The 15831-nt window shown below is 34.9% G+C and overlaps 1 long non-coding RNA gene across 2 annotated transcripts in view; it reads left to right on the top strand.

The window, feature by feature from the left end:
* Positions 1-6318, top strand: part of LOC116216434 — a 111255-nt gene extending 104937 nt beyond the window's left edge. For both annotated transcript variants that reach the window (XR_004159162.1, XR_004159163.1), the window contains 2 exons: positions 3128-3323; positions 5345-6318. This is a non-coding gene — a long non-coding RNA (uncharacterized LOC116216434). The remainder of the gene's footprint in view (positions 1-3127; positions 3324-5344) is intronic.
* Positions 6319-15831: the final 9513 nt, after the last annotated feature.

Genomic DNA, 15831 nt, shown 5'->3' with positions numbered 1-15831 from the left:
GTGTGTTGCATTTGTTTGTTTTCTCACTCACTAGTTTAAATACCATATTTATGAGAGTCTGAGCTTTAATTAGAAAAAAAAATTGGAATTTTCCAACTCAAATTCATAAATCAAATTTTTAGAAAAATAGAAACAAAAGGAACTCTAAACTGCGAGGGCAGTACAAATGGAACAATGCACCTCAGTTTTTATTTAGTCTTTATCCCATGTTTTCTGCCTTATGAGGAGTACTAAGGAATTAAAATTGAACTGTTTATGTTGTTTTAAATATAGGAGAAAACAGGAATGACTGTATTTCTAAAATATCTTGTTGCTGTTAAATCTTTTTTTTTTAATTCAGAACCTGTACTTTTGTTACTGTCTTCAGTCATAGAATCACTGAATTTGCAGTTCAAAAATGTAAATTTGACCAGTGGAAAGCTAGTCACAGCTGCAGAATGAGCGTGCCCACACAGAGGCTAGCCAAATGTCTGCATTCTATGTATTTCAAGGTATGCATTTGTATCACATGTGATACAATACTTGTTGCATACATTCACATAACTATCCGTGTATTTTGCACTACTGGGATTCGTATCAGGATGATGAAATGAAGCAAAATTGCATTGCTGATTGATCCTGCCAGTGAACAGAAAAAAACAAATATCTGTTCTCCTTCCCTCATCCTTTTTGTTGTGTTTGATCTGAGTAGCAGATCTTGCCACTTCCCTTTAGAGGAAAAATATCTTAAAAACTATTTGTTTCCCATAAATGTTCACTCTCTGTGTTGTAATATGTTACTATTGTGTTTTCTGTTCCCGGACTCCTCATGAGAATTAAATATTATATATAAATATTGTATATATATATAAATATATACAACATGTACATTTAACCTTGAGGAGGCCTTAGGATGATTGCTGCCTACTGCAATGTGCAACTGTGTGATTTGCTGCGAAGTTGGTCCAATGTTTGAGTGAAATTTGCTCACAAATAAAAGATACCTATGCAAAGTAAGACTGAAAGCAAAGTCATAACTTTAAGGAATGAGTGCTACTGTGAAGATTGTTGTGTGTCTCTTTTTTTTTTTAAATTGAAGGTATGTCCTTGCCTTTTCATCCTTTAATGCACATCTGTGGGGCTCAGGACAGTGAAAACCACTGTGGTCATATTTAGTACTACTTGTCTTTCATTCAAGGAGTTAAAAATTGCATTATGATAGAGATGAAACTTTTGTGCTGGCCATTTTTTTTCCTAAGAGTTCAGGATTACCATATATTTTAGCACTTTTGAATCAGATGGGAGATGTAGCTATATTTTTTTTCTAATATTAACCTTCTAATTAAAGAAATAAATAACTACATGTGAACTTGAAACACAAGATATTAATCAGTTGTTGCTGTAGTTGTTTTTGAAAACTAGAAAGTAATTCAGTGAAGAAAGTACACTCATGGATTCACTCAATCCTTAGCATATGCCTGCAAGGAAAACAGTCACTGCAGATTAGGTAAAAAAAATAGTCAGAAAAGAATATAAAAAGCTCAAAATTTGCCTCATATTTTAAATGCTTTTTTTTTTTTTAAATTTTAGTTGTACATTTTAGAAGCAAATTAGTTTTCAATAGTCATATAATTTAATTTAATAGCATGCAGTCAGACAGTACTGTTATGACATTTCCAACAAAAAACCCACCCTACTACATTAGAGATTTTTAAGGCCAAAAGTGTCCTTTAGCTAATCTATTCTGACCTCTTCAGTATCATAGGCCATGAAAATTGTTATCGCTTTGGGTTACGGCATAAATGTGTTCAATTCAGAAGACAATAAAAAGTTCTACATTAATGAAATATGAAGAAGGTCAGTCACTTAAACTGGAGAAGAGTTGTACATAATCAATTTTATTTTTTTAAAAAAGAACATCCTGTCTAAAAAAATACAAGACTGAATATAGGCAAAGTCAGCTTCTATTCACAGCGACATATATACTGATTTTAAACACTTTCAAGGACAAGGAATTTAAATTTAACTTGTGTCTTCAGCTTTTTATACACCCCATAAATTCAACTGATAAGACACCGAAATGTGCAAGTTTGTTTTATACTTTTTGTGTGTAGTGGTTACACTGTATGCAGCAAAATTAACCTTACCTGAACAATGATAATCATACAATGGAATGTTGTTAATGTATGTCTATAAAATAAAAAGTTTCAAACATTAAGTAGAATAATTGTTGCATATATTACTTATGAAGTCCTTTCAAAATGACATATATAACTCATAATAATTTTCAATTTTTAGCTTAATTTTCTCTCCTCTTTTTTTTAATATTAATAATGATTGACTTTTCCCTGTTGGGTAATATTATGGATTTACAGAGAAACAACTGTCTAACTGTTCCAGTTTGAGATTGCTCAGTAAATTGAAGATTAGTGGGCAATATTCTGTGTGAAGTTTTGAAGAAATGCCTGAAAAACAAGAAAAAAATATCTTCTATGCATACCATGGATTTTACACTATTTAAGGGAGTTATAGAAGATATGGACATCCAGTCACCAAAACACATTTGAATGAACTCAGAACTTCAGATGCTATCTACAGAGTCAATAATATCAACACACTATTCAAAGAAGGGTAAACCAATTTCCCCTCCTCAAAAAGAATGCATCGTGAAAGGGCTATCAAAATTAAACAAAATTCATGCTAAATTTTGTCTTTTCTTTAGAAGCTTTGTATCTAGTGGTTTTTGTGGAAATGGGAGTATTATGAGAATGTAACAATTGCTGAATCGTAACCTAGATTCTATTATCAAGTATTTGTGACAGTAACATTCCCACTACTGATTTTTCCCAACTTTCACAGAATCGCAGAATCTTAGATGTTGGAAGGGACCTCTAGAGATCATTTAGTCCAACTCTCCTGCATCAGCAGGTTCTCTGCAGTAGGTTGCACAGAAAAACACGCAGGTGCATTTTGAGTATCTCCGGAGAAGGAAACTCCACAACCTCTATGGGCAGCCTGTTCCAGTGCTGTCACCCTCAAAGTAAAAAAAATGTTCCACATGTTCAGATGGAACCTTCTCTGTTACACACTTGTTGTGCCTTGTCCTGTTGCTGGACACTACTGAAAAAATCCTGTCTCTATCTTCTAGATTCCATTTTAGATAAGCATTGATAAGGTCCCCTCTCAGCCTTCTCCAGTCTGAACAGTCACAGATCTCAAAGCCTTTCATCATAAAGGAGATGCTCCAGACTCTTCATCATCTTTGTTGCCTTCTGCTGGACTCTCTCCAGTAGTTCCCCATCTCTCTTGGACCAAGAAGCACAGAACTGGACACAGTACTGCAGGTGTGGTCTCACCAGGTTTGAGCGGGAGAAGAGAATGGGGAAAATGTCTTTGAATGTCTTTCTCCTTCTTAAATTGTTAGTGAACAGCTTTTATTTATTATTACTATTATTATTGTTATTATTATTATTATTATTATTTTCAGTGCGATAGCTTCTCTCCCTCTGTATCTCAGTCTGAAAATACATGGCCTTTCTCTCTCTGATTAGAGGGGTTTTATCATAGCTTCATCATACAATATGAATGAGCATGAGAAAAACCACTCTCTGTTTAATCCCTAGAAGTTTTTGTTCCAGCACCCAAGATAAGCACATAAGCAGCCTCCCTAATATTCATGGCGCTTGGAGGTTCTCTGTGGTAGAAAGAGTTTGTGTTCATCTCAAAACCTCTCTTATTGGCCACTTCTGAAAGAGCCCTATGGTAGAAATGCTCAGAGTGCTGTGTTGCTGAGGCTGTAATTCATGGCAGTTATCAACTTGATTTCTCAAAGTGACATAAAACTGATGGCAATCTGAGTGTTTATCTACTGATGTATGACACATAAAAAATGGGGAAAATGTTAGTGCATGCTGAGCATCATTAGTAGAGTCAAAATTAAAAAAAAAACAACTTTTGTGATATATTATTTTTGTCTATGAGCTAATTATAGTGTGCTAAAAGTTTAAAGACCTCTTTAGCAGGTCTTTTAAATGTTCTACCCCATGTAAATGAGTGGCATTTCATAGCTTGTCCTACTGTTGTGTCAGAACTTAAAAGGGTACAGAGTAAAAAAGAAAAGGCTGGAGCTACTGCCTATAGGAAACATACAGGACAGTGTCACAGAACTTCTCTCTTCACCTCTGTCATTTATCTCATCACGTTCACTAATCTAGAAGCATCTGTTCCCGTTCCAATTTCACTTCTACTCAGGTGTCTGAGTTTGGTTTCCCTCATGCTTGCAGGCAAATCTATCTGATTTTAATTTTAATCAAGGATAAGAAGGAATTACAAATAAAATAGATATCTTAGCAGGCAAGGCAAAGGGTGGTTGTGTTTTTTTTAAATTTATTGATTGGCAAGATTAATTAAGAGCTTTGTAAAATAAAACAGAACTCAACATAAACACAACAAAAATATCATCTGTAACTTTTTGAATAATTGATTGGAAAATGAATCAACAAAATCAGATAAATAATTCCCTGCAAATTCTATCATCATTCAACTAAAATGATCAAATACGCTAAATAGCAGATGTGCACTTGCTTTCCTCTGTTGAACTACATAACATAATTTGCATTCATTTAACTGGAAACAGAAATGCCACAAGCTGCACAGCCAAAAATGTGGTTGTACTAGTCCAAAGGCCAGCAAAATAGTTGTATTCTAATTCTAGATATAAATTGAAATACAATAAAAACCTCAACTGTTATGATTGGTAGTCCAGGAAGCACACAAAATGTCTTTGTCCTTGAATACATATAAAAAGAAATTTGTAATATGAGATATATGTAAAGATTAAATTCCTCTACCTTCAATTGCTGGATCCAAGACAGTTTTGCCAAGAAACATTTTTCAGAATAAATGGAGATTTCCATATCTGAGGAATCCGTCTTATTGTTGCCATGGAAACAAAGACAATAAATCCCATGCCAGCTTTTAGAATGCATGTTGATGACAGCTGGGATAAAGGAAAAGTTAGAACAAACTAAAGTATTAACTACAAAGGCCTTTGGTTTATATGCAAAATATCATTGAGTCCCAGCTCTTTTCACTTATTCTTCAATTTAATAAGACTTCATTAGTAAATTAGTGGGGTATTTCTGACTTTAAATACAAGAGACACAATGCCCCTACTGCTTTGTTTTGTAGTTTCGAGATTTCACTGTATTGCATACAGATGCTGAATAAGGAATAAATTTCCAGAGACATATGACAAACAAATACTTAAACGAGAATGGTAACAGCTAACACTGTTATGCACATATCTGTAAGACAAACTCATGAAATTCTGTCCCTAAGCAGTCATTTGTCTTTTATTTTTCAGCAAAGCTGCCTCTGGAGAAGATTGGTATACCTGTTTCAGCAGCTGGGACTGGCTTCAAGACTCCTTCACAGATTTCCCCTCTAAAATCAGACTGTCTCTTCACATAGAAGAGCATACTCCTTTTTTCTTTCTTCCTTTCTTTCTTTCTTTTTTTTTTTTTCTGCACCAGCAAGCATCCTTTTTCAATGTCACCTGCTTTTCTTCTCCCTTTTCTAAGTGGCAGGCCAAAGTGAGAGTCTGCTACCTATCGTAACTATTAGCAGCAGACCTTAACTGCTAAGCAGTCCTTAACAGTCTGTTAAGAAGCTCAGCAGGTACCTTTTAGACACACGCTGCCATATGAGCTGCCTTCAGGTAGCACTACTGGGACAGAAAAGAGCAAACTCAGTGCACTGTCCTGATAGAAAAATGGTCACTTACATAGCTGATGGAACCGACTCCCTGCATCTTGTACAGGGAATATTTCAGAAGCAGAGTATAGGTGAGGGATGGGACACTGCTGTCTGAATGGGGAAGTAAAAAATTTCTGGTGTACTTTAGTACTCTGGTGGGATGCTACTCCCCTCTGAGGTGAATATTAACTGGTGAACAGAACTGGGAGGTGATTTGTAGCTCCTACATAGCTCATCATTGCTTTTTGTGTCAACTACACAAAAGGTGCAGAAAAGAGCCTGCTCCTCTCGTGCACTGGTTGGGATTCCTCAAGCTGAACACAGTACTCTTATATATGACTGACCAATGTCTTAGAGTCTTCTGTAGTAAACTCCACGCGTTGTTCTCTGTTTTCCACAGACAGTAATCCTTATTTATTTGTTTGATATAGCATCACCTTCTTGAAGCTTGTTCAGTTTTGTGATCTATTCAGCAGTATGGCCACTTGTTCCATATCCTTTATCTTTGAAGCTGATTATTTTCATTTGCATTCTCTGGATATTCCTTGATGATATCTGCTATTTTATTATTTTTTTTTTTTTCTCCTATCCAAGGGTCTCACCCCTGTCTGTTTTGCCTCTCACCTTCATGTTCTAAACCAGGTCTTTTCAACTAGATTGTTTTTCTCTGATTCTTTTTTGTTTCTTTTTGTTTGTTTGTTTTTAATATCAGGTTGCCACTGATGAGTAACAAGAACTGCTAGATAGATTTTATCCTTTATTTTGTTTTCCAGCAGATGCCTCTGAAGTTAAATCTCTTTTAACAAGTGGAGAATGAGTTGTAGTATCAGAGACTGTTTGTCAGGGAAATGGGAGTTGTGTACTTCACTATTAAGGCAAGAAAAATCCCTATCTAGTAGATTTAGTAATAAATATAAGTCAGTCATCCCCATATTGGGTTCTGCTGCCCTGAAAGAAACATGCTTTGAACATATGCCATGTTTATAAAGTCACAAGAATGCAACGTATATCAATTCATATTCATCTAACTCCAATAGTAAGGTTCATTAAATAATTTACCAATACAGAGACCTGAATAAATAAGGTACCTATTTATCTTTAGACTGGTTCTGTAGTTACACAACCTGCAGATGCAGTTTCTTAATTAATACTACTATGCTGTGTTGGAAAAAAACAGTAAGCCTTGTTCAGCTGATTCCTGTTCCAAGATTTGTAGTAGATCCCCAGCATATTGCCAGCTGTATTAGTGCCTTCTTTTTGTTATTACTCAGGCTTTCTTCGCTTCTAACTTGCTGTGTATATTAGACTTCAGAATGAAATCACATCCTTGATACAGTGGGGAATAACTTCTCTCTTTTAACACTATCCTTCTCTAGATGTTTATAGCATTTGATGTTACATCCTTTTCATGTGAATCATTTCTCTAAATCTGTTACACTTACTAAGTCATATTCTTAATCTAAATTAAAATTTTGACACTTTTTTTTGGGGTATTTTAGATACCAATGCACATAGCAGGCAAATGACCCCAATCTTTCTTTTTGTTCCGCCTATTAGTTTGTTGCCCACAGTGTTTATTTTTCTGTCTGACTGACTATGTATGTTTATCTAGAACCTTTTGCGATCAGTCAGAAGCAAAGTTAATATCCTTGTTGCTAAAATATCGAGCCAATCTGCAGAAAAGGAGAAGAGAAATGAGGGCGCTTCTTCTCCCTTCCTCTGAGCTTCCTAGAAGAATGGAGATGGTGATATATTGAAATATTAATGTGTCATATAATATAACATGGCCAACATAAAAAAATAGTCAAGGGACAACTTATCCAGGTAAGACAGGAATCTAGGAATAATAAATTCTCTATCTCTATGTCATTACTCACGTCCAACTAAGAAGAAAATAAGTAAAATCCTGAAATATGTTGATTCAGAACTTTAATCTCATTCTGATATTTTTCTTTATGAGAATTTTCTGGTGAAAGAAGTGTTTTAATTTGTTTTCCATAAAATTTTTACAGTTGTTCCCTGGAGCATAGGGGAAAATGACACTAATTGAAACAAGATTTTGAAAAAAGCAGTATTGTTAGAAAATTTAAAATTTGATGGAATAATCCAATTCACCTTTTTCCACAAGAGAAAAATATATATGTTATTCACATATTACTATTCAAATCTGAGTATTCTACAAGACCTTTGGACCTAATAAAATAAAGTAACTTTATTTAGTCTCTCTTACATTTCAGAAACTGGAAAATCTTAGCTCAATGAAACAAATTAAATTTAAAAGAATTTGGTTACAAAATGAATCAGAGTAAGAAAAATGGTCGAAGTGGGAGAAAATAAATGAATAGAATCAAAGTGGTTGTTAAAAAATTAGCCTTCCTGCATATAATGAAATAAAATTAAATATAGTTGAAAGAAACCTAAAAAATAGTTGAAAGAGAATGACAGAATGTGTCTGCAAGGGATTTTGTTTTCTTTCTTCCCTTTTATAAAGATTAGTGACTCAATCTTTAAACCTTTTCTTTAATTTTGTTATTGGATGCAGTTTTTCTTAAAGGTCAGACTACCATTTTACATTTAGTGCTCATATCAAACCAAATACTTAAATCATGTGACATGTAATTATAATTTGCAAGTAATGTCTAAAATTGGGGTGTTTGGGCAAATCAATTATTTCATGCACATGTAAGATTTGAACTGTAATCTGTTCCAAAACTACATTTTTAGCAACCATTTTCAAAGAAGCAGCTAATTATGGATTGTGAACTTTTCAAATGAGGCTTGATGTTATTAAAGAGATTCACTTGATTAGCCTTTAAAGACGTATTGGGTGGGTAAAATTCTCATCAGATTTATCTAAATGAATGTGTATCAGTGTTAGCAAGACCAAAACTTGATTTACTACATTTTCAAATATATTCAGCCTGCCTGCTTATCATTCTGAGTAAGAATGAGTATCTATACCTGTCCACATAAATTATTCTCTAAAATATTTTATATGTGTAAGTCTTTTAATACAATATCTGTACACATAAACAAATGTGTGGATATGTCTGCACAGTCAAACATGTACAGCATAGCAACAAAATAATTTAATCTTTTAAATCTTTCTGTTGGGGTATATGCAAAGGTTCATATTTCTCATACTTTGTAGCTTATATGTAAATTTGATCACATAAATAAATACTGCAAAATTGTATATGCATTTTTTCTACTTATTGTAATATATATTTATTTACAAAATTACTGTCATGCTGCAGTTTCAATATCAAATGATAGCTGTGGTCACAAGAGCACTTAAGTGCTCATGCTTTCATGTGTGTTTCATATTTGGGTAGAATATCCTCTGTAATGAAGTATCCTGCACTTCTTGTTAGGTCAGAAGTGGACTTTAAAATTGAAGTTGTTATTGTTCCTATCTGATGATCTTCAGTTTTGTAAAAGCAGTTGTCTTGTAAACAAAAGTGTGGTTATTAACTGGAAGACAGCGCTGCTGGAAAAATGAAAGAGCTCCATGTTTGATGTCTCTTGGGTTTTCAGAGCAAATTCCAGTTAACAAGCAAAAGGATGTTTTGGTTCCCTCTGCTCTCTGTTTCTGCTTATCTCTCATCTCTTTTCTTGCTACTGCATTTACTTCCCCATCCAATCTTCTTTGGCAACTTTTCTTTTTTAACTTGTTAGTATAAGATGTGAAAACTTAGTATCTTCTAAATGCTGTTCAATGAGGTTCAAGCTTGAAATGTAGGTCTTTCATATCTGAATCTCTTTTGAAGTATATGGCTTGACTGCTTGTAGCTGGAGGCATATCATTTATAGATGTGTGCATGCGCATGTGTGTGTTGTATTCCTATACACCTTGAGACATACATTAAATCATCATTATTCCAAAGAGGAAATATAGAACTACATAGATGCAAATGAAACCTGTATATTTCCATTGGATTTAATCTTCTGTTTCATATTTCAACAGAACAGCAATAGCAATTTTCTAAATCTTGGGGCTCCTTATTTGCTCAAAACAAAAACCGGACCTTAAATTTAACTGTGCAGTAGCAGAGGTAGAGAATTTATAAACAACAAATTGTGCAGGCCTCTAAATACTACTTAAGATTGCTTTCCAGTGTCATGATTTTATGATCCAATATCTTCTAGCCTGGCATATCTAGGAAGGATTGCCATCTCTCATTGCAGAGATGGGAAGGGAAGAATCTCCACTTCCTAATGTAATAAAGCATCCCTTCAAAGTCAGATAGCTCATGAAATATTGAAACTTAAACCTGCCACTAATCCAGGATTTAATACTGGCAGTCCTGAACAAAAAGTCAATGTGGTTCTCTCTTTCTCTTTCACTCACTTCATGTCCTGGGCTCTCGATGTATAGATTGTTGAGAGAACATTTGCATTTGGAGTGGGGTGAAAAGAGACGTTGCATTGGGCTCTGAAATTTCTTTTAAAAAGCTTAGAATTTAATTTTAAATAGTTATTGAGTATTCTTATTATCAAGAATGAATATCATGTAACCTCTTAAAATGATCAAGAATCATATAGGAGTTCTGACTTTTGGAGTCTTTTTTTCTCCTGCTTTTTAACTTTTTTTTTGAGATACAATTAAAAAGAGAATGATAAAAGAAGAAACTTTAAAGTCAGGAGTTCAACTGAGAGACAGTTTGTTTATTTAACAGATTTATGCAAATCTGAAGAGGATCAGTTAAAAGCTTTAATTTTTTTTAATTGTTACATTTAAATGATGAGTAAATTAAATATGCGGAAAGTAACTGATAATTTATGCATTATGGGCTCTAAAAGCTTTTCTGTTAAAAGAAAAAAACCCAGAAACTTATCCATTCATGTCAGGGAAAAAAAGAAAAAAAAAGCCAAGAACACTATTCTGCTCCACTGATGCAGTTAACAGTAATCAAGAGGCTTAATCTATCCCAAGGATTTTTTAAGGACTGTCAAAGAACTCTTTACGTCCATGCATTTAACACTGGATTCATGACCACATAATGAACATAACTAAATAATTATTTACCAGTGGTTTTAACCATTACTGAGTAAAAACACCATGTATTAACAGATACTGAATCTGAGCTACACTTAAGGATGTAGATAGATGACAACTTCTAGGTGAACCTGAATCACCTGGACAAAAGATGCAAAAAAAGTATTTGCTACTTTGCTTGCAGAGTAGAACAGTCTTTATATTATGCTGCAATGTAATTATTACTGCAAAAAATCTCAATTTGGTAAAAGCTCAAGAAATTGGTGTTGAGGTTTCCTTTGGCAATTTTCTTCATCTTCCTGTGCCTAAATGCTTTGTCTTAAAATGATGTTGATCATATTTTTTTCTAGGACTTCTTTCAACCTTTAGATTCCTTGAGAAAGGATAACAACAGTTTTAACAATTCAAGTGCAGTGAGGGTTTTTTACTCTGTTCTGGTTTTAAGAAAATAATGCGATAAATAATGACAGCAGAAGTGTTATGGCTCAGATGCAGAGAATATGATCTGTGGTACTGTCATTATATACCAAAGTTTATCTCCTTCTATAAACATCAAGTCACACAAATCTAAGAATAAAACAGAACTCGAATTTTATTTATTCTTTGTCAATGTATTTGTAAGTCTTCAGTTACTAAATAATCGTATATTCTTTTGTTATGAATACAAATTAATAAAGATTAAGTATCTAGTTGGCTAAGCATATATTAACAAGTAGTCTTTTCATAATCAGTCATACTTAATGATATATAAAAGACATCCAATCTTATGTCAGCTTATAAACCAGTGTTTATATTTCTATACACTGGATACAGAACAAAAAAGTAAAATAAAATAACTGTGTTGCCAATATATGCTTTTTGGGGAGAAGGAATTTCTGGGGAGTGGATGGAGGACATAGCTGAGATAGAATGGGAAATGGCTAAAAATTGAGCAGCACAGACAGTAGGAGCAGAGTGAACATGAACTTTGCTATGCAGCACCTCAGACTCCTTTGCCTCTGCTCTGGTTTTAAGAGATCTCTCCAAAGCTTCTGACTCCACTTTGACCCTTGGTTTTGCCCTTGCCCAGCTATATCACCTCCTTTGCTCTCAGCAGCTCTGTAGCTCTCTTTCCTTTCCTTCAATAGGCAAAATCTTTTCCACTGCCACTTCAGCTAAAACTGGGAAAAGTTTGTCAGCCATGTTCTTTTTTTTTTTTTTCCTATTTCTGTAGTCTCAACTTATCTCAGGTGTATTTAATATTGCTGATAGGGAAACAAAAATTATGGAGGTATTTGGTTTGGATGGGCTCTGGTGATTTGCACTGCCGTCTGTACCTTAGATAGATTTAGCTTTCTTGTTGTCGTTGTTTGTTTTGTTTGTTTATTTTTCCCCTGAAGTCATGACATGGGCACTTGAGCATATCAGCCAGGTGGATTTCTTAGCACATCTAGATGATTAAATAAATGATGAATAGATGTTCCTTGGCCCACTAGGAATATGCTTCTGAATTATTTATGCTTTAGAACAAATGTCTACACAACAAAATTTTAGCACGCAGCACAAGACTAGTTAAAAGAAGGCACAACTGGTACATTATGCACATAAGCCATTGACTGAGTTGAGGTTTTTTTTATATTCAGTGAAGCTGAATATAAAAAAAAATAGCCTGCCTTCTTTGTATTTTTGTTTCCCTAAAGCATGCAGAAAGACAGGTACTCTGTGAGGGTGGATGTGTGTGGGGAATTTTAGCTGCTGCCACTTCACAGGTCCCAAAGTGCCCAGACACACCAGACTGGCTGCATCTGTTTGTGCGTACAGAGGAGTGACCTTCAACCCCCTTAGATGATGCTTTAGCAAATCCACATATGTAATTCAATATGTCTTTCCTCTGCTGATGAAAGCTCCAGAAAACTGTCCACTGGGCACACTAAGAGAAATGTCCTCTCCCCACCTAGGACTGTCTAGTAAGTTTAATTAACTGTTACACCATATATTAATACACGTTACCTTTTTGTAGAATGAGTGTATTTTCTGTATCACAACAGCTGTGTCCTATTTCAGGGGAGTCAGAGCAGCTTTTTGTACTCATTTCCAGGGCTCTCCATCCCCATGACTGTGCACATATAGAATTAACTGTGCCATATCTCACCTCTAACCTTCAGAGAAGATTACATTCCTTTCTGTTTCCTTGTTTTCTAGTACACTTGTTTCCCCTTCTTTCCACTCATTTAACCTTTAACTAGCTCCAAGAAATAGTACTTAATTACGGTCATGATAGTGAGTGACCTGAGGCATCTCTCTGGTTAGCAGGACTGACCTTTACTTGATTTGCCTCCACCTCACTTGTTTTGAGTCCCAGCACTACAGGGGAAGTGAAGTAACTGGCCTTGTTAAAGCAGAGAGGAAATAAAACATAAAAACAGAAGTGCTGCTAATAATAATGAAAAATATTAGCTTGGTAAAATAATTTCCTGCTGTTTTCACAGCGTTCATCAGTTGTACTCACCCTTGATTGCTCTCTGCAGTTTGACTGTCTAAGCAGTGATGTCACGAGAAGCAGCCCACCCAGTGGTGTGAGGTTGGTCTTACATATTTACTAACCACCATGCTTATTAACACTAGAGACCACTTTCAGCTCTAAGAGATGCTGCTTAATATTATCCAATCTACTCCAAGTCTGATGAACACATCGACGAATGACATTTACAAAAACCAAAGAAAGGATTGTGAAAAGGAAAAGCACTGAGCAAATGCGAGAGAAAGAGTATGAGCATGCTTTTCACAAGTCATAAACCAAAATTGTGCATCAAATTTCAGTGAATCAGATTCCATAGTCTGGATATTGAGACAATACAAAAGGAGAGAAGCGTCGATCTCTTTGGCTTTTGTTTTTATGCAACAATTCTGTCATATCAGCTGTCCAGTGTAGTCTAGAAGTTTTTAAGTATTTTTGCATGGTACATATAATTATCAATTTCTAATGTGATGATCATTTGGGTAATGTTTCCAGGATTTAGAACGTCTTTCTTGATTTTATGACAGTAAATATTTGCATGTACTTAAGCGAGGCGTTTAACTGTCCCACATCCCTAACTACAGCCAAAGGCTCTCTAAAGGGAAATAAAACAGATGTCTTTAAAAACCCTTGGATACCTTAGGGATATCCACTGTACTTTCTCAGGCTGGAAAGCTTTATGGAAAGAGCAGTTGAGTTAGCATTAAAGCATTTACACAAGAAGCAAGGGGAGAGATATCAAAGACACAAAATTTCATGCAACTTCAGAAAGCAGCCTCTGAAGCAGAAGTCTTTCTGAAATACTGAGAATGCTATCGTACTGCTTAGAAAGAAACCAGAAAGCTGGATATTAGGGGATAGTGTTTTACATTAAGTGTTTGGTATACCAGACCATATGGCACTATGGAGATTTTGGACCTGTAGAAATGTAATTGCGTAAATAAAATCACGTCTCTATGCTAATTATACAATGAGTTTCAGAATTGGAGAGCAACTTTCTATTTAATGCATTCACAATGAGAGCTGACACTTGAACAAGAAACAGTAACAAATCAAGGGAAAAAACATACGGTTCAAGAATTCCAGTGAGATTCTGGAGGCAAATTTTAGTCTCCTCTAGGCAATACCCCTAGAAAGCAGAACCAGAATGAGAGATGTACCAGCTAAAGTGCACAAGGTACCTGTACAAGATTGAATGGAATCTAATTTTGCCTCATAAATTGTAACTGCAAGACTTATTTTTCATAGAATGTTGTTCCCTTCACTTCAAGTAGTTCTGATTCATTCCTGTTCAATTTTATTTGATTCATTTTTCTCTGTCTCCTACAAATGGTTAAGAAAACTGAACTAGAACATTAGCTTTAACCTCAGAGGATCTAAATAAGGAAACCTAAAATAATGTTGTGGATTTCAAAATGGTTCAAAAGTCTTGAGATTTTCTAAATCAATTATTTTGAAATCTTTAATTCTCAGTATGTCTTTATTTTGTTTTGTTCTGTTTGTTTGTTTGTTTGTTTGTTTTGTTTTAACCTTCTGAGGAGAACTTCTGGATCCAAAAATATGGAAACTCTCAAAAAACAAGCCTCATAATTTTGTATCAAATCATAAATATCCATACAAAAAGATTCCAACATTTCTTCCTTTAAGAAGTCCGCCTAGAATACTATAATTCATGTCTTGGATATTGTCCTTCCTCATCTTCTTTTGTACTCACTCCTAAATAAAAATTAAAAATAAGACAACATCATAAAGGAAAAGGGATGAGGGGGGATGTTAGGTTGCAGCAATCTCTTCCAGAATTTCTGAGAGTATAACAGAAAGGTGAAAATTTTGGCTTCACTGGAGTCCTTGGGAAAATCAAAGACTGTCCAAGTGTACAAGGCAGAGCCAGGTTTTTGGAACAGTATAAGTAGAAGGCAAGTTGAGACCAGAGGGAATAAGATACTTTTTTTAGCTACACAGCTGTCAGGACCCAAGCTTAGCTATTATTTTAATACACTTATTTACAAATAATGAATTTGTATTATATACTTGATGTGGCTAATGCTTGGAACAGTTTGTGACAGTCCTTAAACATGTGACTGCTTGGAAAACAGAAGCCCGTAAATAATCCCATAGCAATTTAATTTGACATTATTGATCTACATTTTCTAATTGATTTGAACAGCATTACAAGAGCAGCATTCTGTATTTTGACATTTGAATTACTGTCTTGTTACTGTGCCAAAGTCTAGACACTGTCTCAGTTTTGAAAGGGCATGAATGTCTCTGATGATGTCTTCCCACAGAACAGGACTGATCAGTTCAGGATAAGATAGTTTTGCCTGTTCATTACTGCTTTGGTAATTTGATCTGCACACTCACCAACTAAATTTTACCTACTTTATGTTTACTACATTTACTGTTGTGTTTTTGTGCTACTGTACCTTCAGAGTCAATTCTGACAAAAGCTGTCTGCCATTAAAAGTAGATCCCAAGTATGGTCAGCCCTTCTTTTGATGGCCAGCCCAAATTCAGGGAAGACAGAGTGCACCAGTGGCAGGGTGCCCCGTCTGTTTGCTCTGGAGCAGATTGCATTCTTGTGGAATCAAGATCTGCC

The sequence above is a fragment of the Meleagris gallopavo genome, chromosome 3, assembly GCF_000146605.3.
Source record: "Meleagris gallopavo isolate NT-WF06-2002-E0010 breed Aviagen turkey brand Nicholas breeding stock chromosome 3, Turkey_5.1, whole genome shotgun sequence".
Lineage (NCBI taxonomy): Eukaryota > Metazoa > Chordata > Aves > Galliformes > Phasianidae > Meleagris > Meleagris gallopavo.
Note: the sequence above shows the minus strand (reverse complement) of the source record. Positions and strands in the feature narration are given on the sequence as shown.